This window comes from Thamnophis sirtalis, unplaced genomic scaffold (genome assembly GCF_051295495.1).
Source record: "Thamnophis sirtalis isolate CommonGarterSnake01/CBP01778 unplaced genomic scaffold, rThaSir2_p1.2 scaffold_9, whole genome shotgun sequence".
Lineage (NCBI taxonomy): Eukaryota > Metazoa > Chordata > Lepidosauria > Squamata > Natricidae > Thamnophis > Thamnophis sirtalis.
This window is the reverse complement of record NW_028261389.1, coordinates 10789673-10815486: the sequence shown is the minus strand read 5'-3', so window position 1 is coordinate 10815486 and position 25814 is coordinate 10789673.

Genomic DNA, 25814 nt, shown 5'->3' with positions numbered 1-25814 from the left:
AGCTAGAAACCAAATGTTGTGCTTCATTCATTGAAAACTAAACAAACATAGACAAAAAGGATAAACAGTAAATAACCTTTAGTTAACTACAATAATAACAATGAAATGTTAATGGACATTATTTAAAGATACATACAGGTGTGTTACAGGGGGGGGGGGGATGCTTAGATATCTTCCTTAACCGAATTAATTTTAGAATATGTTATAAAGGTGCAATGTCATTGGAGATCTATTGAAATTGCAAATGAATGCCAGTAGGCGGTTGGGTCTTTTAATATAAGTGATTCTAGATAAAAAACATGTTTAAACAATGGTAACCAAATGAGAATTGTGGTACAGGGATAGTAAAATACATAACTTTTCTTTCTTGACTTAAAATGTACAACCTGATTTGAATGACGCATATGTAAGGATTGTGGAAGAAACGCACGGAATATATTTGTAACCAATCGAGACGCTTTCAACAAGATGTAACGAAAGATGGTTTTTTTCTTTTTGTTTTTTTGTTTAACTAAAACAATAAAAAAATTTCTCAAAAAAAAGGGGCTAGGTGGGCTATTGATAAGATCTTAGTAGAGGCCTTCATGGGTATTCAGCCATCCCTATTTCATCAACAGGCATTCTGTTGCTTTGAATAGAAGCCTCCTGGCAAATGTTCAGCCAACCTTTTATTTTTAAGAATCACGGGGTCCATTTAGTTCTATTTTTTTTTAAAATAAACCCACAGTTTAACTAAGCAGCAACACACTTAAGCAGCTTGCATACCCAGAAGAAAGCAATGTTACCATTGCTAGCAGGTACTAATAAGTATGCCTTGCAGTTTCCACAGACTTGAATGGCAATTTCCTTGCATGTTTTTTTTTAAATAAAAAATATTACAAAACGCTACTGAAACAGCAGGTTAGAAATGAAAATCGGGTAGAAATTTCTTCTTAACTCCATAATCACGGGATAGATTTTATTCTAGCGAGGCAGGGATGGGCTGCTGGGGGTTTACAGGGGTTCGGGAAACCCTCTAGCTACGATTTTGTGCAGTTCAGAGAACCCCCCCAAATCCCACTCCTGGCTGGTCCCACCTACCCCTCCTCTTTCAGGAGTCCCCATACCAGGGGTGGGTTTCAAAAATTTTTGGAACCTCTTCTGTAGGTGTGGCCTGCTTTCCGGGTCCACTGGTGGAACCTCTTCTAACCGGTTCGGTAGATTTGACGAACCGGTTCTACCGAATAGGTGCGAACTGGTAGGAACCCACCTCTGCCCCATACAGCCAGTTTTGGATGCAGATAAGTGCAGGGCATGCACAGAGGGTCAGGGACGGAGAAAAATGGGCCTACCGGAAGTTCAGGAGGTCTGGAAACAGGCCCGTTTACAGCCTCCAGAGGTGGACGGGTGAGGAAGCCAAAAAGTATTGGAAAAAGATTAAAAATTGGCTAGAATCAATAACAGGAGTCAAAACCGATTGGAAACCAGAAGTATTTTTACTAGGAATAATGACAGCGAAGTATAAAAAAGAAATCCAGTATTTAATTCTATTAATTTCTAATTACAGCGGCAAGGATTGCCTTCACTCAGGAATGGAAAAATAAACAAATACCAAGCAAAGATGAAATAATAAGAAAGGTTATGGACTGTGACGAAATGGACAAATTAACAAAAGAAATCCAGGGAAAAGAAGAAACAGAATATTATCAGATATGGGAAACATGGTATAGGTGGATGGAGGAAAGAAACAAGGATTAATGAAAGAAGCCAATAAAGCCCCAAAATAGAAGTTAAGGAGAATTCACACACACAGACACACAGACATACACCAGTGGTGGGTTTCAATTTTTTTTAGAACCTCTTCTGTAGATGTGGCCTGCTTTGTGGGAGTGGCTTGCCAGCCATGTGACTGGGTGGGAGTGGTTTGCCAATCATGTGACTGGGTGGACGCAGCCAACTTGTAAAATGTGGTGAAACTCACTTAATAACGCTCTTGCTTAGCAAGCAAAATGTTGGCTCTGAAACTCTGGCATTTGAAGCACACAAGTCTTAAAGCTGTCAAGTTGCAAGACCCTTGCACCCCTAACCCTTTAGAAAAAAAACTCCAGGGGTGTTCAAACTTGACAGTTTTAAGACTTAGGGACTTCAACTCCCAGAATTCCTCCTCCAGTCATGTTGGCTCAGGAACTCTGGCATTGAAGTGTGCAAGTCTTAAAGCTGTCAAGTTACAGGGGACGGGCGGGAGGAGGGAACCGGAACTGGTTCTAAATGGCACTGTAGATTTGTGGAACCTCTTCTATAGAAGAGGTTAGAACTGGCAGGAACCCACCCCTGATATGCACTCAAGAGAGTTTAAACTTATTAGAGGTAATCACCCAATGTAGCAGATAGATGAATAAAATAAGAGGGTTAAAAATGGTGTAACTCAAATGAAATATATTAGAAGGGGAAATAACTTAAGGAGAATTGTACCAAGTTGAAACTACTATTAGAAGGAACAGGAAGTTCCAATGTGTAAATGTAGTGTACGTCTAAGTTCTCTCTGTATGTTTTTGTATGTTTGTAAATAAAAAATTTAATTTAAAAAAAAGAAGTTCAGGAGGGCTGGAAACAGGCGCGTTTACAACCTTCAGAGGGCCTCTGCAACCAGGGGAGGCCGTTTTCGCCATCCCAGAGGCTCGAGGAAAGCTCCAGAGCCCGGGGAGGGCAACCCCCCCCCCATAGTACAGGAGGCCAACTAGGCCACACCCACCATGGTCACGCTCACCCAGCAGCTGGGAAGGGAACCCCTTGCTAAAAATTTTGAAGCCCACCCCTGTAGTGAGGGTGAAGGTTCGTTCTCCAAACTTGTGGGCTGGTTTCCTAACATTTCGTTACCAGTGTAGGTAACATCTTCAGCAGAATCTAGAGGATGTCTCTGTTCTTCTGTTTATAAGGGCTTCAGGTGGTGGGTGTGTCAAGTGAGGGTCTTGTGATGGGTCTTATATGGGTCAGGTGTGAGACACCAGTGAGCCTTGTGATGGGTCTTCTGATAAGGAGATTACATCATTGGGAGGTGAACTGTTAGTGGGAGGGTTGCGTGAGTTGGTTGTGGGTCGGTGCCATCTCTGGTTGTCTATGTGGTTGATTTGGATTCTGAGGGGTTCGTAAACTGGTTGCAGGTCAATGTGTCTGTTGATGGAATTGTTTGTCGAATGCCAGAAGGGAGGGCAGAAATTTGATCTATGTTAAATTACACTAGTTCAAATTGAATTACTCCCATGGAGTTGAGTGCTCACTTTCCTTCCTTTTTGATGTCAACTCTGAAGCGACCCTGGCTGAAGTCATCTTGTGTTGCCTCATAGTTGCCACGAAGACTGAGGGAGGGAAGGGAGGGGGAAAGTAGATAGCCCAGCTACGGTCAAAGCAAAAAGTTGTGCTGTGGGAACCAAGGTCATTGTAACAGGAAGCTGTTGAAGGAGGACAGGAGCTTGCCATCCATCTTCATGTGAGTGGTGACACCTGGGAGGTGGGGGGATTTTTACTCTTTTAATTAGGTGAAAACCATAGGAATTGTTAGAGTTGGTTTTCACCGGCAGTGCCGATATGATGTACCCAATAAAACATGTTCTTTGAAGACTCTACCTGCCTCGTTCTGCTTTCAATGGGTACATTACTCAGAATTTGATACTTTAAAATATGGTGGCAACTTTAAGTTGGGCTGAGGAGAAGGCTGGGGAATCTGTCTAAATTTTTTGGGAATTGTGCCCTCCCGGTATGGAAAAACATCTTAATAAATTATGGATGGGGAGGCACAAGAAAAGGAAGGAAAGAAAAATTGTATATATCACTTTTATACAAAATGCATCACAGTGCTTTAAAACCATTTTAGGAAACTATTAGTAATTTAACAAAACTTCACAAAATAACAGATTCTGAAAACAAAGTCGCTCTTTGCATAATATCGTGACTGGCATTTCATTTATTTCTGGGCTATTTTCATTCCGATAATCTAAATATTTTGAGTGGCTCTCCCGAGCCAAATTTTAGAGTGGCCTTTTCATTAAACACTTCCAGGTTCAGGTTATTCCAACCTGTCTTGTATATTTACTTTTGTTTGCTGAACTCCAAGGCTTAGCTTATATAAGTGATTATATAAAATATTCAACTCTAAATTAGCTGTCTGAAAATATCTCAGCTTCTCCACCAAATCATTTCACTTGCAGAAACAAAGACCTCTGAGTTCTTGGGGATTGAGATTGAGATTGAGAAGTTTATTAAATATGCCGCCCTTTTCCCTGGGGGGACTCAGGGTGGCTTACAACTCGAAAAGGGGGGGGGAAACAAACATTTAACACATAGGACAATACGTCGTTAAAAAAACACAACATTCGTACCATTCGGGTGGGTTACAGTCTTTAGCCCCAGGCCTGACGGGATAGCCAGATTTTGAGGGCTGTGCGGAAGGTTTGGAGGGTGGTGAGAATATGAATCTCCACGGGGAGATCGTTCCATAGGGTCGGAGCTGCCACCGAGAAGGCTCTCCTCCGCGTGGTTGCCAGTCGACATTGACCGGCAGATGGAACTCGGAGGAGGCCTAGTCTATGGGATCTAATAGGTCGAGTGGAGGTGATTGGCAGTAGGCGGTCTCTCAAGTACCCAGATCCACTACCATGAAGGGCTTTATGGGTGACAAGTAGCACCTTGAAGTGTACCCGGAGATCGATAGGTAGCCAGTGCAGCTCGCGGAGGATAGGTGTTATGTGGGTGAAGCGAGGTGCACCCACAATCGCTCGTGCGGCCGCATTCTGGACTAGCTGAAGTCGCCAAATACTCTTCAAGGGCAGCCCCATGTAGAGCACATTGCAGTACTCCAGCCTAGAGGTCTGGGATACTTGTGCTAGACCAGAATGTGATGCTTGGACTTCAGCATTAAACTCTATATAGCAATAGCAATAGCAGTTAGACTTATATACCGCTTCATAGGGCTTTCAGCCCTCTCTAAGCGGTTTACAGAGTCAGCATATTGCCCCCAACAACAATCCGGGTCCTCATTTTACCCACCTCGGAAGGATGGAAGGCTGAGTCAACCTTGAGCCGGTGAGATTTGAACAGCCGAACTGCAGAACTGCAGTCAGCTGAAGTAGCCTGCAGTGCTGCATTTAACCACTGTGCCACTTCGGCTCAACTTAATAGAAACATACCAAGGCTAGTTCAAGGTAAAGCCCCTTTCCCTCCCCTCTCCTCCTCTGCTTTTCAGATCAACAAATGCCATTTTATACAATCAAATACAGTAACTGGGTCCAACAACAAAAAATTTTTTGTAAACCGCTTAGAGAGGGCTGAAAGCCCTATGAAGCGGTATATAAGTCTAATAAATAAATAAATAAATAAATAAATAAATAAATAAATAAATAAATAAATAAATAAACTGGGTAATCTTCGTGCCTATGACAATTGTGTCCTACCACCTTTCCTTTATTCTTCTATGTGGGTGTTTACCATCAGTGTTAGTGGTAAGCAATGCAAGCAGCATACACTATGGCACATAAAAGCAATTAATTAATCAATTATTAAACAATTACTCTGGTTACATTTAACTAGCCAGGTAGATCAGTGTTCATTCCTTTCTTACTGATAGCAATGGCACTTAGACTTATATAGTGTTTCAAAGGGCTTTTACAGCCCTCTCTAAGCAGTTTACAGAGTCAGCCTCTTGCCCACCAACGATCTGGGTCCTCATTTTACCCACCTCGGAAGGATAGAAGTCTGGGTCAACCTTGAGCCCAGTGAGATTCGAACTGCCAACTTGCAACAGAAGTAGCCCGCAGTACTGCATTCTAACTACTGCACCGCCATGGCCCAGCTGGTTACTAACCTGGTCTAGTAGTGATGCTGCTTGTAATACTGCTGCACTGATCAATCACAAGTTTAGCTAGTCCTGTCTAATTGCAAAGGAAGCTGAATTTTTCAACTATCAACTCAGGCAAACAAGCTAACAATAAACAATGTCCTAACCAAGGAACCCACTAAGAGCCGAGGTGGCGCAGTGGTTAAATGCAGCACTGCAGGCTACTTCAGCTGACTGCAGTTCTGCAGTTCGGCTGTTCAAATCTCACCGGCTCAAGGTTGACTCAGCCTTCCATCCTTCCAAGGTGGGTAAAATGAGGACCCGGATTGTTGTCGGGGGCGATATGCTGACTCTGTAAACCGCTTAGAGAGGGCTGAAAGCCCTATGAAGCGGTATATAAGTCTAACTGCTATTGCTATTGCTAACATTCCCACCAAAACTGACAGGGCAAGCCACTTATATATAAACCAAGCAAAACCTATTCCCTTATAATCCATTCTTTTGTATAGATAGGACTGATCGAAGGTTCTAATTGCTGGAAGGATGAAGAAACCAGTTGGATTACATTAAAACATCCCTTAAAGCAGACCAGATATGCTTTGCAGTTACCGTAATAACTACAAGATTTCATGAAGTAAATCTTCCTAAATGTTTCATTTTCCAATTCATTAGATGCGGCCTTGGATAGCATCCTTCTCTGTTGAAAGTTTCCATCAATGCGTTGCTAATAAGTGAAGGGAATTCATGTTCTAGTATAGATGCAGGACCCATAGTAGATCCTTCCATTTTTAGGACTGATGGGAAACTCATAGTAGAAGGTCATTGACTGAGGGTAAATTTCCCCAAAGGCCATGAATTAAGAGGAGAGAAAGAAAGACGTAGTTGCATTTAATCCTTCTTCTTATGTTTTACTTACGTTCTGCTGAGTCACAATTATCTTCTTGTCACCGTCTGAAGAACTTCCTTTTCTGGATATCAAAATGAGAAAACAACACGGCTAACATACCAAGTACAGTTCACTGCCTATAAAACCTGATATGTATTCACTGCCATTCAAATGTCCACCTTGTAAAACTGGGAAATGGGTCTTTCTTGCTATAATAATACACAGTAAAAGGCTCCGAGTACATTTTATCACATTAAACTTTGTGCCTAATACTGATGGATTAAACCATTCCTTCTTTGCCCATAAATTTTGCTTTCTCTAGGGGAGCAGAAAGAATGCTATTATAATAACACTCGGAGACAAATACTCTTTTCTATGGTGGTCTTAATTAGAAGTGGATCAAGTGTGTTTCATCCTTCAGTTTAGAAGAAAGGAAAGGGACATAGACATTGTTTTAGAAGCCTTCAAATGTGGGGTTGAAAACTTTGGTTTATGGCCCTCAGGTGAATAAAGATAATGCTTTTTTTAGATATTAGGTTTAATTCATCTGATTTTGGCCTCCACCTAGTCAGCATTCAATCTCCAAGGGGTAGAGTTGTGCACAGGAATCTCGGATAAAATAGAAACCTCAGAGTTTAAAAGGAGCCCAAAGCAGGTATTGGAGATAAACATTCTCTCCAAATCTGAATTAAACACTCTAACCATTGCACTATATTGAATCTATAACTTAGCAATACTTGGTGCCTCTAAATCCAGTAGTTAGATAGCATTAGGGGCAACTTCAATCCAACTTAAAAGGGGCATTAAATTCCCATGAAACAAATCAAGCTCAAAATTCAGCCGAGGTGGCGCAGTGGTTAGAGTGCAGTACTGCAGGCCACTTCAGCTGACTGCTATCTGCAGTTCGGCGGTTCAAATCTCACCGGCTCAAGGTTGACTCAGCCTTCCATCCTTCCGAGGTGGGTAAAATGAGGACCCGGATTGTTGTTGGGGGCAATATGCTGACTCTGTAAACCGCTTAGAGAGGGCTGAAAGCCCTATGAAGCGGTATATAAGTCTAACTGCTATTGCTATTGCTAAATTACATTGGCCTTATGAATTGCATTGCACTTCATAGAAATACTGAGGCACGTTTGGGTTGAAAGCAGTGGTGGTATTCAGCAGTTTCTGACCAGTTCTGGAGAACCATTAGCGGAAATATTGAGTAGTTCAGAGAACAGGTAAATACCACCTTCGACAGGCCCTGCTCCCATCTATTCTCTGCATCCCGAGTCCCGCCTGCTCGGGAGGAAATGGGGATTTTTCAGTAACCTTCCCCTGCCAAGCCCGCCAAGCCAAGCCATGCCCACCAAGCCACGCCCACAGAACCGGTAGTCAAAAAAAAATTGAATCCCACCACTAGTTAAAAGAATTAGCCGGTGACATCACCATTGCCCAGGGGAAACTCAGACGGGGGCTCCTTTCATATTCCCAGCAGGATCTAGAGTAATGGGAGCTCAACCCTGCATCAGCACTCGGGTCTCGAACATGGGCTTCGCTAATTTCCAACCCAGTATCCTAACCATGTGAGCTACCGTGCTCCTTGGCCTTATGAATAGTTGACGGCTTTATACAATCCAAAATTAGCATGGGAGCTACAGTACATATTAGAAAGTCTACTCTCTAGTTCATGAACCTGCTCGTCGGTGGTGACCATCTTCAGATGTTCTCCTCTGATTTCCACTAGTGAAGATAATGCAGTTGGTCAGGAAGGAGGAGGGGTCTTTTTTGGTTAAAGTCTTCTCATAGTTGGAGTCATTCCCAGAGAGATTAGCTAGCTAGTTATTTACTGTCCTTTATGTGCAATTCAAACATTTTGGTTTTGTCTTGTCAGCCTATCGATGCATTTTCATTTTTCTGCTTTATATTGATTTTGAATATACCGTATTTTTCGGAGTATAAGACGCACTTTTTCCCTCAAAAAAGAGGGCAAAAATCTGGGTGCATCTTATACACTGAATACAGCATTTTTGGCCTACTGAAACCCTGTCCCTTTGCAAAAATGGACATGCAGAGGTTTTGAGAGACTTGCAAAATGCTCCAGAGGGCTGGGAAATACAAAAACTAGCAAAAAATGAGCCATTCTTGCCCCCACCACAGTCCCCAGAAGCACTCTACAAGCCTCCCAAAGCATCTGCATGCCCTTTTCTGTGAAAAACAGCTCATTTTTGCTCATTTTTGCCCCCTCCCCAAGTCCCCAGGAGTGCTCTAAGAGCCTCCCAAAGATCTCTACATCCCCCCCCTTTTTTTTTGCAAAAAAAAAATGAGATGTGCAGAGGGTTTGGGAAGCCTGCAGAGTGCAAAAAAGTTTTTTTTAAAAAAAATTACCTCTTCAAAATCATGGTACGTCTTATACTTTGCATCTTATAGTCTGAAAAATACGGTATTTTTCTCTAAAGAGCATTTTACGAGGAAATCAGTAGAAATACAAACTTCCTATTCCATCCATCAAGAAAAATAATAGTAATTTTCATAGGAAGGGATTTCTACAGAATGCCGAGATGATCTCCACATGTATAACCCCATACTGAATATTTTTCTCATAGTTCATGTATTTCTTTTTTTTAAAAAACCAGACAGCTTTAAAGCATATGTATTCATTCCATATTACATTTGTACAAATGGATATTAATGTATATTAATTAAAAATCATGAGGCAGGTCTGAAGCATCTGGCGCACTGCTTTAAAATTGTGCCACAGGTTATTATCTCCTCTTAATTAAAAAGATATGATGTTTAACACATCCCTCAGAAAGCAACATCAATGACACAGTTGCAGTTCAAATATTCATGAGAATAAGGCATGAGAGAAGTCTACTGTGTAAACTTTGAAAAACTATAAAAAAGTAAAGAAAGAAGGAAGGAAGGAAGGAAGAAAGAAAGAAAGAAAGAAAGAAAGAAAGAAAGAAAGAAAGAAAGAAAGAAAGAAAGAAAAAGAAAGAGAACTTATGATCACAATTGAACCCAAATTTTTGGTTGCTAAACAAGAACGTTGTTAAATGAGTTTCACCATGTTTTACAAGTTGGTCACTCCCACCCGGTCACATGATGGCCAAGCCTCACCCACAAAATAGACCACACCTATAGAATAGGTTCTAAAAAATTTTGAAACCCACCACTGGTGTGGAGACAAGATCTTGAACTTTCAACTAGGTGGGGAAAACCAGGATGCTTTCAGATTCTGGTTTTCCCAGATGTGCCAATATGGCTCTCTTAAAAAATTGGAATTTTGAGGAAAGCTTTGCCTTGGACTCTGATTTAATTTTGGATTCTATTTGGAACCCTGACACTCACTGCTTTTATTCCAAGGGTGGGTTCCTGCCAGTTCTAAACTCTTCTATAGAAGAGGTTCCACAAATCTACAGTGCCGTTTAGAACCGGTTCCAGCTTCCTCCCCCGGCCCATCCGCACATCATCAAGATGAAGTGCGAGAGGAGGAATTCTGGGAGTTGAAGTCCACAAGTCTTAAAGCTGTCAAGTTTGAACACCCCTGAGGGTTTTTTTCTAAAGGGTTAGGGGTGCAAGGGTCTTGTAACTTGACAGCTTTAAGACTTGCACACTTCAATGCCAGAGTTCCTGAGCCAACATTTTGGTTGCTAAGCAAGAGCATTGTTAAGTGAGTTTCACCACATTTGACAAGTTGGCCATGCCCACCCAGTCACATGGCTGGCAAGCCACTCCCACTCAGTCACATGGCTGGCAAGCCACTCCCACAAAGCAGGCCACACCTACAGAAGAGGTTCTAAAAAAATTTGAAACCCACCACTGTTTTATTCCAACTAAGGGCCTCACCCTCCCAATGAAATCAAGTAGGGCTTAAAAGTGCAGTACAGGTAGTCCTCGACTTACAGCAATTCATTCAGTTACCATCCGAAGTTACAGTGGCACTGAAAAATGACTGTTTCTCACACTTAAGGCGACTGCAGCATCCCCATGGTCATGTGATGCTTGGCCACCGATTCGTATTTATGACATTTGCAGTGTCCTGGGGTCACGTGATCTCCTTTTGCCGCCTTCTGACAAGCAAAGTCAAGGAGGAAGCCAGATTCACTTAACGACCACGTTGCCCACTGAACAAGTGCAGAGATTCACTTAACAACCGTGCCCAGAAAAGTCGTAAAATGAGACAAAACTCACTTAACAAGTGCCTCATTTAGCAACTGAAATTTTGGGCTCAATTGTGGTTGTACGTCGAGGCACACCTGCGTATGTCTTTAAGAGCATTTGGAAAAAAAACCCCATTTTTTAAAAATCTGTTCTTTGATTTACTGCATAAAGTTGATTTCCGTAATTTGGACTGTTTTTATCATACCTTCTGCGCCCTGTGAACTTGAAGTCACTTTATTTTATAAAGGAAAGCGGAAAATACATTTTAAAATAACTAGCCTAATCTTCAGACTAGACTGGAAAGAAGGCCTAATCAAGGTCATCGGATATATTTTTTGATTGAGCGGGGATTTAAATTTCTGGTAATGTGATATAGTATACTAACTCTGTACAAGGAACTAGTTCTCAAGACCTTTTTTTTTTCCAATCATACTAACAGCCTGAAAATCTTTAATTACAACATTTTCCAGAGGGAATATCTTTATTTGCTAGAGTTATTGCAATGCTTATTTTGTATATTCTCCTATTACCATTTTAAATCCCTCTGCCTAAGCAGACAATCTTATTTAAAGTCTTCTAATTCCATTTGCTTAACTCGCTATATTGCTTTAAGCTCCCATCAAGTCCTCTCATCTAATTTCATTTTATCTTCCTTATCATTTGCTCGACAGCTTTTTGGCACGACAAATCAGAGCTCTTCGGGATAAAAGGGCTGTTTAAATTTTATTTCGCAAAGGAAGGTTTAGAAATTAAACATTCTTTTTTATTACTTTATCCCCATTCTTTACTTATACATCAGCTGTTATTCAGAAGGGCAGCTGGGGGACATGGCTGGAAATAACCTATATGCATAAATAATAGTTATCAGTCAAGGAAGATGGGTTACACAAAACATGAATGTTTAGGTAGTCATCCCACCTAGTACCATTTCAGCAGGGGTGTCAAACTCGATTTCATTGAGGGCCACATCAGGGTTGTGTTTGACCAAAGGGAGGAGGGGCATGCTCAGGGAGTGTGGCTAGCTCGACATCACTTGTGGTGGAGGCACCTGATGTGCAGTGGTGGGTTCTGGATCCCGTTCCAACCAGTACGGTTGGAACTGGTCCAGCGGTGTCCACATGGACACGTGCAGCGTGTGCACGCGCCTTAGCACCTGCGCGATCCTCCGTGATGCTCCAGCTGCTCTGCAGAGCGTCACACAGGCGCTGTATGCACCGTGCGCGTGCATGGAAGTGCGGAAGCCTTAAAAGACAGGTAAGGAGCTCAGGTGGGTGGGTGGGCCCTCCGGAGCACCGTACCGGAACGGTATCCGGTGCTCCAGGCAGGCTCCAGTACTCCCGTACTGGGGCGTACCACCTGCAACCCACCACTGCTGTGGTAGCCAAATGCTAAGGCAGGACTTCCCTCAGACCCTTCCTCACATTATAATCTTCCTTCCTTCTTTCCTTCCTTCCTCCCTCCCTCCCTCCCCACTCCTTTCCTTCCCTCCTTTCTTTTTTTCTTTTTCCTTTCCTCTTCATTCTCCTTTCTTCTTCCTTCCCCCCTCTCCTTATTTTTCCTTCCTTGCTCTCTTCCTATATTTCCTTCTTTTTCTTTCCTCTTTCCCTTTCTCCTTTCCTGTCCCTTCTTGCATGTTCAAATGCAAAAGGGGAAACATTTCTCCTTTTGTTTTGTTCTTAGTTTGTTTTGCTAACCCTCTGCCAGCAAAAATTGAGCTTGGGGGGGGGCAAATGGGGCCCCTGGGTCCCATTCTTTGGCCACAACAGCCTCCTGAAACCCTCTCCCAGGGAAAACGGAGCTTGGGGGCTGCATGCAATCCCCCCCAGGCCCCATTTTCACTGGCAGAGGCACCGTTGGCTAGTCCTTCGCTGTTTCCAGGACAGCCCCGTGGACCAGATCTAGGAACCCCTACATTAGAGTTCTGGAACACACGTGACCCGACAAATGCGCACCCGACAACAGCGCACCGACAAAACTGTGGCGCTAAAACCGCGACGTCGACAGTGTGCTGACGAATGAGCACAGAAGTGCGCTGACAAAAGAGCATCGACAGAAGCGCCATTCCGGTTAAGGTAAGGGTTAGGGTAAGGGTAAGGGTTAGGGTGAGGGTGAGGGTGAGGGTGAGGGTGAGGGTGAGGGTGAGGGTGAGGGTGAGGGTTAGGGTTAGGGTTAGGTTCAGGGTTACGTTCAGGGTTAGGTTTAGGGTTACCTTTAGGGTTAGGTTTAGAGCGCGCTTCTGTCGGTGCGCTGTTGTCGCTTCTGTGCTCATTCGTCGGCCCAATTTCGAAGTTGTGCTTTTCCCCCCGCAGTTTTGTCAGCATGCTTTTGTCGAGCGCGCATTTGTCGGTGAACCCTGGAACACACACACAAGCAATATGTGTCTGATCATGGATGGCGCATCCTCCATCAGTAATCTCACAGCTATAAATTGTACTACTTGACCTTTTCCATTTGCACCTGACCGGGCAGTGAATTCATTTTCCCAATTGATGAACTAACCTTCTCAGTGCTACAGGACAGCTCTAAGCACCTCAATAAATGAGTCCCCATCCAGTGTTGACATTTAAGTAATTAAGAAGCCTTGAATCACTCAGGCCAAACCATGAGTTGGTTTGGAGAGAGAGAGGGGGGTGGTGGATAGAGAGAATGGGATCTCTTGTAATAATAGACAAGGAGTGCCTGGATACCTCTGTTACTCACAGAGACAGCAAAACACATTCTTCACTACAGACATTTGTCTCTATTTAAAACTTTTGGGAAGTTCTAAGGAAATCTCATGTAATGTGGATTATTGCTTAGCCAGAAGATCAAACCAAGTATGCTGCAAAGCAGTTTATCCCTATATGTGTATCTCAGCACCAAAACAGATACAACACAGAAGATCTGTAAATGGATGTGTCTCCCCTTCCTCCTCTTTTTCCCCCCAGGGAATTAATATCAACTTTGATTTTGATGTTGAGTAGTAGAGATGCAAAAGAAGAGATCTGGTTGTTGTTGTTCTTTAATCCAAGTCAAGATACAGTTTGGTTGTATCCACCTGATTTTGCAATTCAGGATCATTCTTTTTCCATAAACATCTGGATCAACTCGGAGTTGTCCTTCCATTTTCATCTGAAATGGAAAAATGTTTGGGCGCTATAAACAAAAATTTGGAGTGGGGAAGATTTTACTTTGTGATTCTGGAAAGAACTGCCAAGCTATTGAGAGGCCACTTGGCTGCCAACCCTGAAGCGAATCTGGCTGGGGCCATCTTTGAGGCTTCAGGGTTGCCACTAGGTGTGGGGAGAAGGAGGGAAATCATTAGCTGCGGTTTTGCAGTCAAAATAAAAGTTTTCCTGTGGGAACCAAGGTCATTCCAACAAGTGGCTGGGAGAGGAGGAGCGAAGTAACCAAACAACTGACCAGCACCTCCATTGGACCATGTGACTGATGACCCGAAGGGGGGAAACTTTCTCTTTTAATTAGGTGAAAACCACGGGAACTTTCAAAGTCTGTTTTTAGCAGTCGTGCCCATATAATGTATCCAATAAAATTATTCTTTGAGGAATCTACCTGTCTTGGAGTTCTGCTTTCATTGAGTGCATTATTTGAAACCAGAGGTGGTATTCAGCCAGTTCCAACAGGTTCTGGAGGACCGATAGTGGAATTTTTGAGTAGTTTGGAGAACCGGCAAATAGGCTGGCCTCGCCCCTGCTGCCTCCAAGCCTCCCAGCTGATCTTCTTTTGTTGTCCTGAACAGGGGATCAGAGCTGGAAAGCAGGTTAGTGGGGTGCGGAGGGAAAGGGGATTTTGCAGTAACCTCCCCTCAGGAGTGGTGAGGGAATGGGGATTTTGCAGTATCCTTCCCATGCCACACTCACAAAGCCATGCCCACAAAGCCACACCTGCCACACCACGCCCACAAAAACCAGTAGTAAAAAAATTTGAATCCCACCACTGCTTGGAACGCTGACACTGGCTTTATCAGTGTTCACTTTTTAGTGGATAATGAAAGCATCATTATTTTAGAAATATTAGCTTACACTATTATTTGTGCTACTTTTTCTGTACTTTTTATTAAAAAATAAATAAAAATATATTTGTGGAGCAGGGGAATGGTGTCCCTCATAACCCCAGAATGTTTGCCATAATACCACATCTTGGAGTCAAACAATGACATGGAATGGTGGAATGAGATTCAGGATACAAGATTAAGGGCCGTGGTGGTGCAGTGGTTACAATGCAGTACTACAGGTTACTTCTGCTGACTGCCAGCTGCCTGCAGTTTGACAGTTCAAATCTCACCAGGCTCAAAGTTGACTCAGCCTTCCGCCCTTCCAAGGTCAGTAAAATGAGGAGCAAGACTGTTGAGGGCAATATGTAAACCGCTTAGAGAGGGCTGTAAAGCACTATGAAGTGGTATATGCTATTGCTATTGCTTTATAGACACTTTCCCCATCACATATTCAGTCTATGGAATCTGCGTGGCACGACAAAACCGCGGTCCACTAAAGCGCGCCCGATTAAAGCGCGTCGCTGATGTCATCAGCAGCGCGACAACAACGACCGCGGAGAAAAAAGGGCGCTTTAAAAAGCGCTTTTAAAGCAAGCCGATTCACGTAAAGGTAAGGGTTAGGTTTAGGGTTAGGGTTAGGGTTAGGGTTAGGTTAAGGGTTAGGGTTAGGTTTAGGGTTACGTTAAGCGTTAGGGTTAGGGTTAGGTTAAGGGTTAGCATTAGGTTTAGTGTTAGGTTAAGGGTTAGGTTAAGGGTTAGGTTTAGGGTTAGGTTTAGGGTTAGGTTTAGGGTTAGGTTTAGGGTTAGGTTTGGGGGGGTTAGGTTTAGGTTTACGCGTTAATTTTAGCTTTACCGCTCACAGCGTGCTGCTTTCGTCACGCTGTGATGACGTTAGGTACGCGGTTTCGTCGAGCGCGCTTTAGTCGACCGCGGTTTTGTGGTGGAACCGGAATCTGCTGCCCCAGGGTGTTTACTATAGATGACGTTAAAGGGGGGTATTAAACAGATCTGATAAGGCTGCTCCAAGCTCTTTGGATAACTCAAAAAGTACACAAATACTCAAGCCTACTAAATATCTATGTTACACTTCAAAAGAATCCTGATTTGCCGGTGCCTGATCAGCTTTGAAATATGCTCATTGTAAATTAGGTCAGAGGATTAGAGTATTAGGCCAGGACAAGGGACCTCCAAGTTTCAATCGTTATTCAACTATTAAAATCAGCAAATGATATTTTAACCACATGGTTCTTGCAAGATCTATGCATGTTAGTCCGAGCATTTTCAAGGCTGAATTCATATATATTTTAGGATTGGAAGGGGGCATTGGGACCATTCCTTCTCCTGCTTAGTGTACAAATCCAAATTAAAGCATCTGTGAAATGTGGCTTCAACACAGACAGCAAGGGGACTCCACTACCTTTTGAGGTGAACTGGTTCCACTATCAACTGCTCTTAAGTTCTTAAGAACTATTTTCTTGATATTCCACTTGGCCACAACCTTGATCGAAGCTGGGTTGCCAGTTTTCTAATTGACAAGCCCAGCATCGTAATCACTGAGCCACCCACCATAATGCCCAGGTTCAAAACTCAAGTGCCATGCAATAGGATGCGTGGCACGACAAAACCGCGCTCCACTAAAGCGCGCCCGATTAAACCGCGTCGCTGACGTCATCAGCAGGGCACAACAGCGACTGCGGGGGAAAAAGGGCGCTTTAAATAGCGCTTTGAAAAGCAAGCCGATTCAAGTTAAGGTAAGGGTTAGGTTTAGGGTTAGGTTTAGGGTTAGGTTAAGGGTTAGGTTTAGGTTTAGGTTTAGGGTTAGGGTTAGGGTTAGGGTTAGGTTAAGGGTTAGGATTAGGGTTTAGCGTTAGGTTAAGGGTTAGGTTTAGGGTTAGGGGTTAGGGTTAGGTTAAGGTTAGGTTTAGGATTAGGTTTAGGGGGGTTAGGTTTAGGTTTAGGGTTAATTTTAGCTTTAGCATTTACAGCGTGCTTTTTTCGTCGTGCCTGTGATGACGTCAGCTACGCGGTTTCGTTAAGCGCGCTTTAGTCGAACGCAGTTTTGTGGTGGAACCATAGGATGAGCATCCTGCCAACCTAGCAGTTATTTACATATAAAGATAATCAGGGAGGATACAAATAAACTTGTTGGCAAGGTTTGGGTTGCTTATGGGAACTGGAAAGAAAAATGGCGGCTACAGTGGCCCTTGTGCCTCCCATCGTTGGGGGAGGGGCGGAGAGAAAGGACTTATTTTTAGCTATAGAGCATGCAGAAGACCCTTGACATTTGGAGGCCAAAACAAGTTGCAATTAGTTCCATTTAGTGGTTGGCAACAGTCTCTCCATGGGACTGAGCTGTTGAAGAAAAGTTATTATACCCAAGGATGCTTCAAGTGATACTTGTGCAAGCCAGTAGCATTATCTTACACATCTAAATCCAGTCTTCTGTTTCACTGACATATATGGTAAGGCAAGTCCATCTCATATCTAAACAAGCTTTTTTTCCCAAGGAACGTACATGTAAGAACTGCTCCAGCAATAGCAGAGAGTTCAGGAATATAAATAAAGTTGTTTTTGCTGTCTTAATCTCTCCAAAGTTGCACACTGGGCCTTAAGTGCTGAATCGTAAGACCTGCTCAGTATTATAAGGAGATAGAGGAAAATTATAATAATTCTGGATTTTTGTTTGGGAGATTTATTTATTTTTTACATTCTGTATGTTGGAGGCTATAAGTATGGAGAGACGAGTTAAATACCTTAGTGAAACATAGGCTGTTATGTAGATAAATACAATTATACTTTGCTTACTTTAGCAAATTGAAAGGTTCCTGTTGAAGCTAATTTGATAGGCCAATGTTTAATTAATAAAGGTTGTCCCTTGATACTGCTTTATGTTGTTCTTTATAGCCAAGGTAATTGTCTATTCTCACTGGTGAAACCACCCCTTTCATGGTTCCACCACAAAACCGCGGACGACAAAATCGCGGTCGACGAAAGCGCGTATGTGACGTCATCACAGCGCGACGAAAAAGATCAAAAAATGTAAAAATAAAGCGAAACCTTACCCTAACCCCCCCAAACCTAACCCTAAACCTAACCCTAAACCTAACCCTTAACAACTAACCATAAACCTAAAACCCTAAACCTAACCCTAAAACCTAACCCTTAACGTAACGAAAAACCTAACACTAACCCTTAACCTAACGCTAAACGTAACGCTAACGCTCTAAACCTAACCCTAACCCTTAACCTAACCCTAACCCTAACCCTTAACCTAACGCTTACCTTTATGTGAATCGGCTTGCTGTAATTTAATTTTTATTTCAATTTTTCGATCTTTTCGTCACGTTGTGATGACGTCACATACGCGATTTCGTCGACCGCGCTTTTGTGGAACGCGGTTTTGACGGGTCACGGTCTTTCATATGGCTTTTCTAAACTGGAGATGCCACGAACTTAAAACTGGGACTTTCTGCATCTAAAGCAGATGGTCTATCACTAGGTTAAGTTCTAAGGTGCGGATATCTGATCACTTTCTGTCCCAAATCAATAGCGGGGGTGGGGGGGTCTGTTACATACTGTCACCTTAGAAAGTCTTGATACTTAGGCATAATCAATGTGAAAGGCTTGCAGCATTGACTCAAAGATTGCAAATATTTGTTTCCAGATGTTGCATTCCTAAAGAGGGAAGTAAAGCAAAACCTTGCTGCTAACTTCCCCTACTGAACTTCCAGCTGTGCCTATGACATCCATGCAGGTGACTGAAGCATTCATAAACATGACGCCTGGAAAATCTCTTCTTCCATTTCAACATTCAACTAATTCTCCACCATCTCTATCAATAACAAAATGAGGATGACTTCAAAAGAATTACAGTCCAAAAGATTTTAAGATCAGGAAATATGAATCATAGAACACAGAATCATATGGCTAGAAGGGATCTCGGAGGTCTTCTAGTCCAACCCCCATGCTCAAGGCAGGACACCATCCCAGACAATTGGTTGCCGAGTCTATTTTTAACAATCTCCAGTGATGGAGCACCCACAGCTCTAGGAAGCAAGCTATTCTATTGATAAATTTCTCCCTACTTCTAGGTTGGATCTCTCTTTAATAAGCTGCCACCCACTATTTCTTGTCCTGCCCTCTGCTGCTTTGGAGATTGAATCAATTCCTTCTTTGTGACAGCCCTTCACATATTGGAAGACAGTTATCAAAGCATCAGCACCAGTTTTATGTGCAACAAGCTTTGATTGGCTTTCTCTGAATGTAGAGCTTTCTTCTTCTTCTTCTTCTTCTTCTTCTTCTTCTTCTTCTTCTTCTTCTTCTTCTTCTTCTTCTTCTTCTCTTTCCTCCTCCTCCTCCTCCTCCTCCTCCTCCTCCTCCTCCTCCTCCTCCTCCTCCTCCTCCTCCTCCTCCTCCTGCCATATCCGTCATCGGATGTTGGCAATCATATTGGCCATATGTAACACCTATCCTCCGCGAGCTGCACTGGCTGCCTATTGGTCTCCGGATACGCTTCAAGGCGCTAGTCGTCACTTATAAAGCCCTTCATGGTATTGGACCTGGGTACTTGAGAGACCGCCTGCTGCCAATCACCTCCCAAAGACCGATTAGATCCCACAGATTAGGCCTCCTCCGAATTCCATCCGCTGGCCAGTGTCGACTGATGACTACCCGGAGGAGAGCCTTCTCTGTGGCTGCTCCGACCCTCTGGAACGAACTCCCCGGGGAGATTCGAACCCTCACCACCCTCCAGGCCTTCCGCAAAGCCCTTAAAACCTGGCTGTTCCGACAGGCCTGGGGCTAAAGAGCTGTTGCCCCCGTCTCGAATGGTATGACTGTTGTGTGTTTTTAAATTATGCATTTATGTTTTGTTTTATTTTTTGTCTGTACCCCTTCCCTGATTTGAATTGTGAGCCGCCCTGAGTCCCCTTCGGGGGAAAAGGGCGGCATACAAATATAATCAATCAATCAATCAATCAATCAATCAATTGGCAACCCTATTTTCATCAACCGCCACATGAAAAAGTGTCGCTGAGTTTTGTCCAAACCAATCCCTTAGGTTTTGAAGCCATGATGTTCTTCTTCTTCCTTGACCTTGTTTGCCTTCCATTTTTTCCCCTGGAGGATTAAGTGAAGTATGCCGTATTTTTCTGGGTGCCGCATCACATATCCAAAATATTCTAACTTTCGCTTTTTAATGGCTTTGATGATTTCCCTTTGCTTTCCCAGACAGCTTATCACCTCCTCGTTTGTGATTTTTGTCAACTCAGCTTATACGTAACAGCCGTCGGTAAATCCACATTTCAAATGCTTCTAGTTTCTTCTAGTTTTTTTTTGTCAGAGACCAACTCTCCACTCCGTAGAGCAGAATAGAAAACATGTAACATCTGACAAGCCTGATTTTCACTCTTAGGCTTTCTCTTCTGGAACAACGAAATGTTGACTGAAATTCAACTCAACGCCAGTGCCATCTTTCAACAATGCATAGCTATCCCTGCCCACTTTATCTGTCCATTGTAATTTGTCTACCAGTTCTTTTGGTCCATCTCATTGTTTTGTCTTACTTTTGAGAGAAGGAAATAATGGGGAAGGGCTGGGAGGCCTCTACATTTGGGGTGGGGGGTTGCTTCTTGTCTTATCACTTGGTAGAAGACCATTGTTTAGAAGACGGCAGCTCCTTTACTGGTTCACTGATTTGCATTATTCCTTCTTACACATTAACTCAAGAACCAAAGAATGAGACAATCGTAAAAAAGGGGGTCATTTGGAGTTTGAGAAATGATCCACATTGTGCAAACATAACTCTGGTTTTGGTCGCCTCTCCGGCCACTTACAAAGCGGATGAGTCATTCGTCATTTGTGGCCTCTGAAGAAAAGTCGAAGTTTTTATGTGTCACTTTTTCTTCCAGCTATTAAACAGTCACTCCCCATTTCCACTCCTCGGTCATCAAATCCACAATGGCATGTCTTAGAAGTCATTGAGCAATATTTACCTCACCTCACTAGGTACAAGATTTCATTATGGCCATCGAAACATAAATCTGTGCCAGGAACTAACCTATCTTTTTTTTTTTTACAAGGTTACTTTTCTTGTGAAAAGAAGCTTCTGTTTTTATATGTTGCCTCTTTAATCTTTCTAGGTAATCTTTTGGAGTTCTGCTATTCAAAGTGACAAAGAAAGTCACTGATATTATTGCAGTTTTCCTCTTACTTATTCTTCCTATCATTCTAGGCCTCCTCTCCTTTTTCTGGAAAAGGCCCACAGGGAAAAATATTTTCCTCATATCCTTTAGAACCAGGGTCTCCAACCTTAGCCACTTGAAGACTAGTGGACTTCAATTCCCAGAATTCCTCAGCCAGCAAAGCTAGCTGAGGAATTCTGGGAGTTGAAGTCCACAAGTCTTCAAGTGGCCAAGGTTAGAGACCCCTGCTTTAGAACATAGGGCCTAGCTATTTGAGGTAACATCTGTCTCTGGTCATTTCTGTCCATCCTGAGAGATGAAGCTTCTTGGATGAGAAATGAAACATCTTCAAGGAAGTTGGCTCTTGGAAAAAACAACTTTAGCACAACCATAGATTGGATGACTGAGAATATCCATGGAAAGCCCCTATACCCGTGATGGCAAACCTATGGCACACATGCCACAGGTGGCACGCTGGGCCATATTTGCCAGCACAGCAGGCTTCAGCTCCGGCACACGCACACCAGCCAGCTGATTTTCAGCCTTCCGGAGGGCTGGGGAAGGCTGCTTTTGCCCACTCAAGGCTTCAGGAAAGCATCCGGAGCCCGGGGAGGGCAAAAACTCCACCCCCGTGCGCAGGGTGTTGCATGCCCATGTGGGTGGGTTGTGCGTCCATGCCCACGTGCAGGTGGGTGGGAATGTTGTTTGAGTGCCAGAGTGAAACTTTGCAGGCATATAAATGTGACAGCTATGCAACCATCTGTGAATGACGGATGTATAGTATATGTTCCTTGATGTGCCATGACAGAGAGGTCTCATTACCTCAGGACACAGGTGTGTGAAACCCTCAAGGATAAAGGATTGTGGATAAATTTGTGGCATTCGTCATTTTTTCTTGTCTAAGGTTTGTTTCAGACATATCTATGTCCATATACATATCTCTTGGCCATCTCCTAAAGTCCCCAAAAGTCCTCAAGGCCTTCCCTAAAATTTCAAATGCAAGTTCTCTTCCGTCCCACCGAGTTACAAGCGGTAGAGCCAAATGCAGTACATAATTTGCTCATATCATTGTATAAGTGGTCTCGTCTTACAACCATTTGTTTGGTGACCATTCAAGGTTGCAATGGCACTGAAAAAAAATGACTTATGGCCATTTTTCACACACAAGATCATTACAGCAGATAAGGGGTGGGTTCCTGCCAGTTCTAACCTCTTCTATAGAAGAGGTTCCAAAAATCTACAGTGCCGTTTAGAACCGGTTCCAGCTCCCTCCCTCCGCCCGTCTGCACATCATCAAGATGAAGAACGAGAGGAGGAATTCTGGGAGTCCACAAGTCTTAAAGCTGTCAAATTTGAACACCCCTGGGTTTTTTTTCCTAAAGAGTTAGGGGCGCAAGGGTCTTGTAACTTGACAGCTTTAAGACTTGCGTGCTTCAAATGCCAGTTTCTGAGTCAACATTTTGGTTGCTAAGCAAGAGTGTTGTTAAGTGAGTTTCACCACATTTTATAAGTTGGCCACTCCCACCCGGTCACATGGCTGGCAAGCCATTCCCATAAAGCGGGCCACACCTACAGAAGAGGCTCTAAAAAAATTTGAGACCCACCACTGCAGCAGACCCTCCCCCCGGTCACATGATTAAAGTATGGGCCCTTGGCAACTGACTTATATTTATGACAGTTGCAGTGGTCCCAGGGTCAGAGGTGGGTTCCTACCAGTTTACACCTATTCGGTAAAACCGGTTCATCAAATCTACCGAACTGGTTAGAAGAGGTTCCACCAGTGGACCCGGAAAGCAGGCCCCACCTACAGAAGAGGTTCCAAATTTTTTGGAAACCCACCACTGGTCCTTGGATATGATTATTCTACACTATCATGCTCATATTTATAAAACTCAGGGCCTCTGTGAAAGGTAAGGATGACTACTGCGTTTGTGGTCCAATCAGAACATTGCGTGTGTTGAAGTTGTTTTCACGCAAACCAAAGATGCCTTTTAAAAAACAAGTTTACATCCTATTCTTATGCATGCCAGTGCTGTGTGTGAGATAATTTAAGGTGGTTCTGACAAGTGTCGTCAGCATCTTCATATCCGGTCACATGGGTGGCAAGCCACTCCCATCCAGTCACATGGGCGGCAAGCCACTCCCACAAAGGAGGCCACACCCACAGAGTAGGTTCGAACAATTTTTGAAACCCACCACTGCCCAGGGTGATGGGATCATCTTTTGTGATCTTCTGACCAGCAAAGTCAACGGGGGAGTCAGCTTCACTTAACAACTGTGTTACTAACTTAATAACTGTGGTGATTTACTTAACAACTGTGGCAAGAAAGGTTACAAAATGGAGCAAAACTCACCTAACGGCTGTCTTGCTTAGCAGCAGAAATTTTGGGCTCAATTGTGGTTGTAAATTGAGGACTACATGCATCCCAGTGGTGGGTTGCTGCTGGTCCTGACAGGCACGGACATGCCGGTAGTGACCCGGAGCAGCTGAGAGCGTACCGGTACGGTGGCTCATTTGGCCCACCTACCCGCCTGTGCTCTACAGTTGTATTTATGCCAAAAGGCACACTGCGCATACGCACACAGCGTGCGGTGCCTGCACGTGCCCCAACAAACAGCTGGATGTCGCAAGGGTGGTGGGTTGCGCATGCACGTGCAGTGCACATCAGGTTCGTGCACGAACAGACCACAATCAGTATGCTGGTAGCAACGGTAAGAGAAACCCACCACTGCTGCATCCTTTTGTTTGAGGACAAAGACAGAAGAAAGAAATCCAAAGAGATGTTATTTCTTTCTCTCGAGGGCAAAAATAGAAAATGTTTCCACGTTCTGTCTCTGGGAAGCATGAAATAACTATTGGCGCAGCTCTTTGTTTTTCTGTTTCTCTTTAGTTGTGCATCGATCAACCGGATAGTTTCGATAAAACAAAAGAAGTGACCCAGGACTGGAAACACATGTTGAATCCTCTGTCAGGAGCCCATTGGAACATCGTTTTGGAATGGCATGAAGAAAAGACATTAGGAAAAGGATTGTTAACAACCACGGAAGTCCAGTTTTCATGCGCCCTTCCCCTCCCCTCCTATTACAATCCCATTGTTCATTCGACTGCATTATTGTTGGGAAGAATGTAATGTCCCTCCGCACAATGAACATGGCTGTGTTTATTGGACGACATATGGTACATTTTCTGCACCGCTGGGTGTGAAGAATTTGGAGGCGATGCGAACCGTTTTAACTTTCTACCCATTTTTTTTCCTTGTTTAACTGAGCAAATACAGATACATTGTCTGTTACTAATCCCACTCATTTGCAAGGGCCAACATTCTGACTTTGGATGAGCATAATGTAGTGGCTGTTATTTGCATTTGGGTTCCTTTTCCCCCATTCATTCATAGGGAAATATTCTCATCCCATTGTACCTGGCCAAAACAGCTTTCAAAACACTTGAAGAATGAAAACACATGAAGTCAGAAAAAAAAGAAAACAATAATCCTACAATGCAACATAGAATGATTAAAACCAACCAATCAATTGATGAGTTTCCCTTTAGCAGAAAATGTTGGAAGAGTTTACTGATTCTCCCAATTTCAGTAAGTAGCAAATTTAAAAGGACCTCCTGGGAGTTTAATGTCTACAGCTGAGGCAGAAGCAGTCTTACAAGGAAGATAATCCCCTGTGTATCGGATGGAGCTTCCTTGTTCAAACAGAAATCCAGACCTGTATGGGTAACTATTAAAATGAAAATAAATTGTGGAAGAGGGCATTTAAGATTGCTATGTAAATACAGAACCGGGTTCGCGAGAACACCATCCCAAAAATACACCGGATTGAAGAGGAAAATATGTAAAGGCAACAAGGGAAAGAGGGAATGGAGAGAGGAGCAGAGGGAAAGATAGGAAGGAGAGGGAAAGAAGAAAGGGAGAAGAAGAGGAAGAAATGGAGGGGAAGTAAGAGTAGGAGAGAGGGTAAGAAAGGGAAGAAGAGGGAAGGAGTGGGGTAGAGGAAGGGGAAGTAGAGAAGGGAAAAGAGAGGCGGAAGGAAGGATGTAGAGAAGGAGAGAAGAAGGGAGGGAAAGAAGGAAGGAAGAAGAGGTAGGCTTGTTGTAAAATAAGATGGGTGTATGGCATGGTAGAAAAGCAATCTCAATTATATTGTTAATTGTAGGGGGAGAAAAATTGTCATAAATGTTAAAAGATAACACAAATTATTAATAACCATTATGAGATTGTATATTTGTGAATGTATATATGACAAATTTAAAAAAACCTTTTTTTAAAAAAAAAGAAATCCAGACCTGGGTATCCTCCCTCCATTTCTGTAAACTGTGGGCTCTTTCCCTCCCCCACATTTCAATCCCACCTCCAATAGATGTGGCAGCTTCCATTTAAACCTGTCACAATGCATTAATCAATGGCACATTGTTTGGGGTCACTCAGGGGAATAGACTCATGGCCTTGCTTGGCACCGCTGATCAAATCAGCTCCGTTATGCTGCTCAAACACATTGATTCACAACCCACAGAAAATTGAGTGACATAATGTTCCCTGCAACCAAGGGTCAAATCCAGCAGGTTGGTGAACCGGTAGTGGAAATTTTGAGTAGTTTGGAGAACCGGTAGCAGAAATTTTGAGTAGTTCAGAGAACCAGTAGCGGAAATTTTGAGTAGTTCAGAGAACTAGTAACGGAAATTTTGAGTAGCTCCGAGAACCGGTAGCAGAAATTTTGAGTGGTTCGGAGAACCGGCAGCGGAAATTTTGAGTGGTTTGGAGAACCGGTAGCAGAAATTTTGAGTAGTTC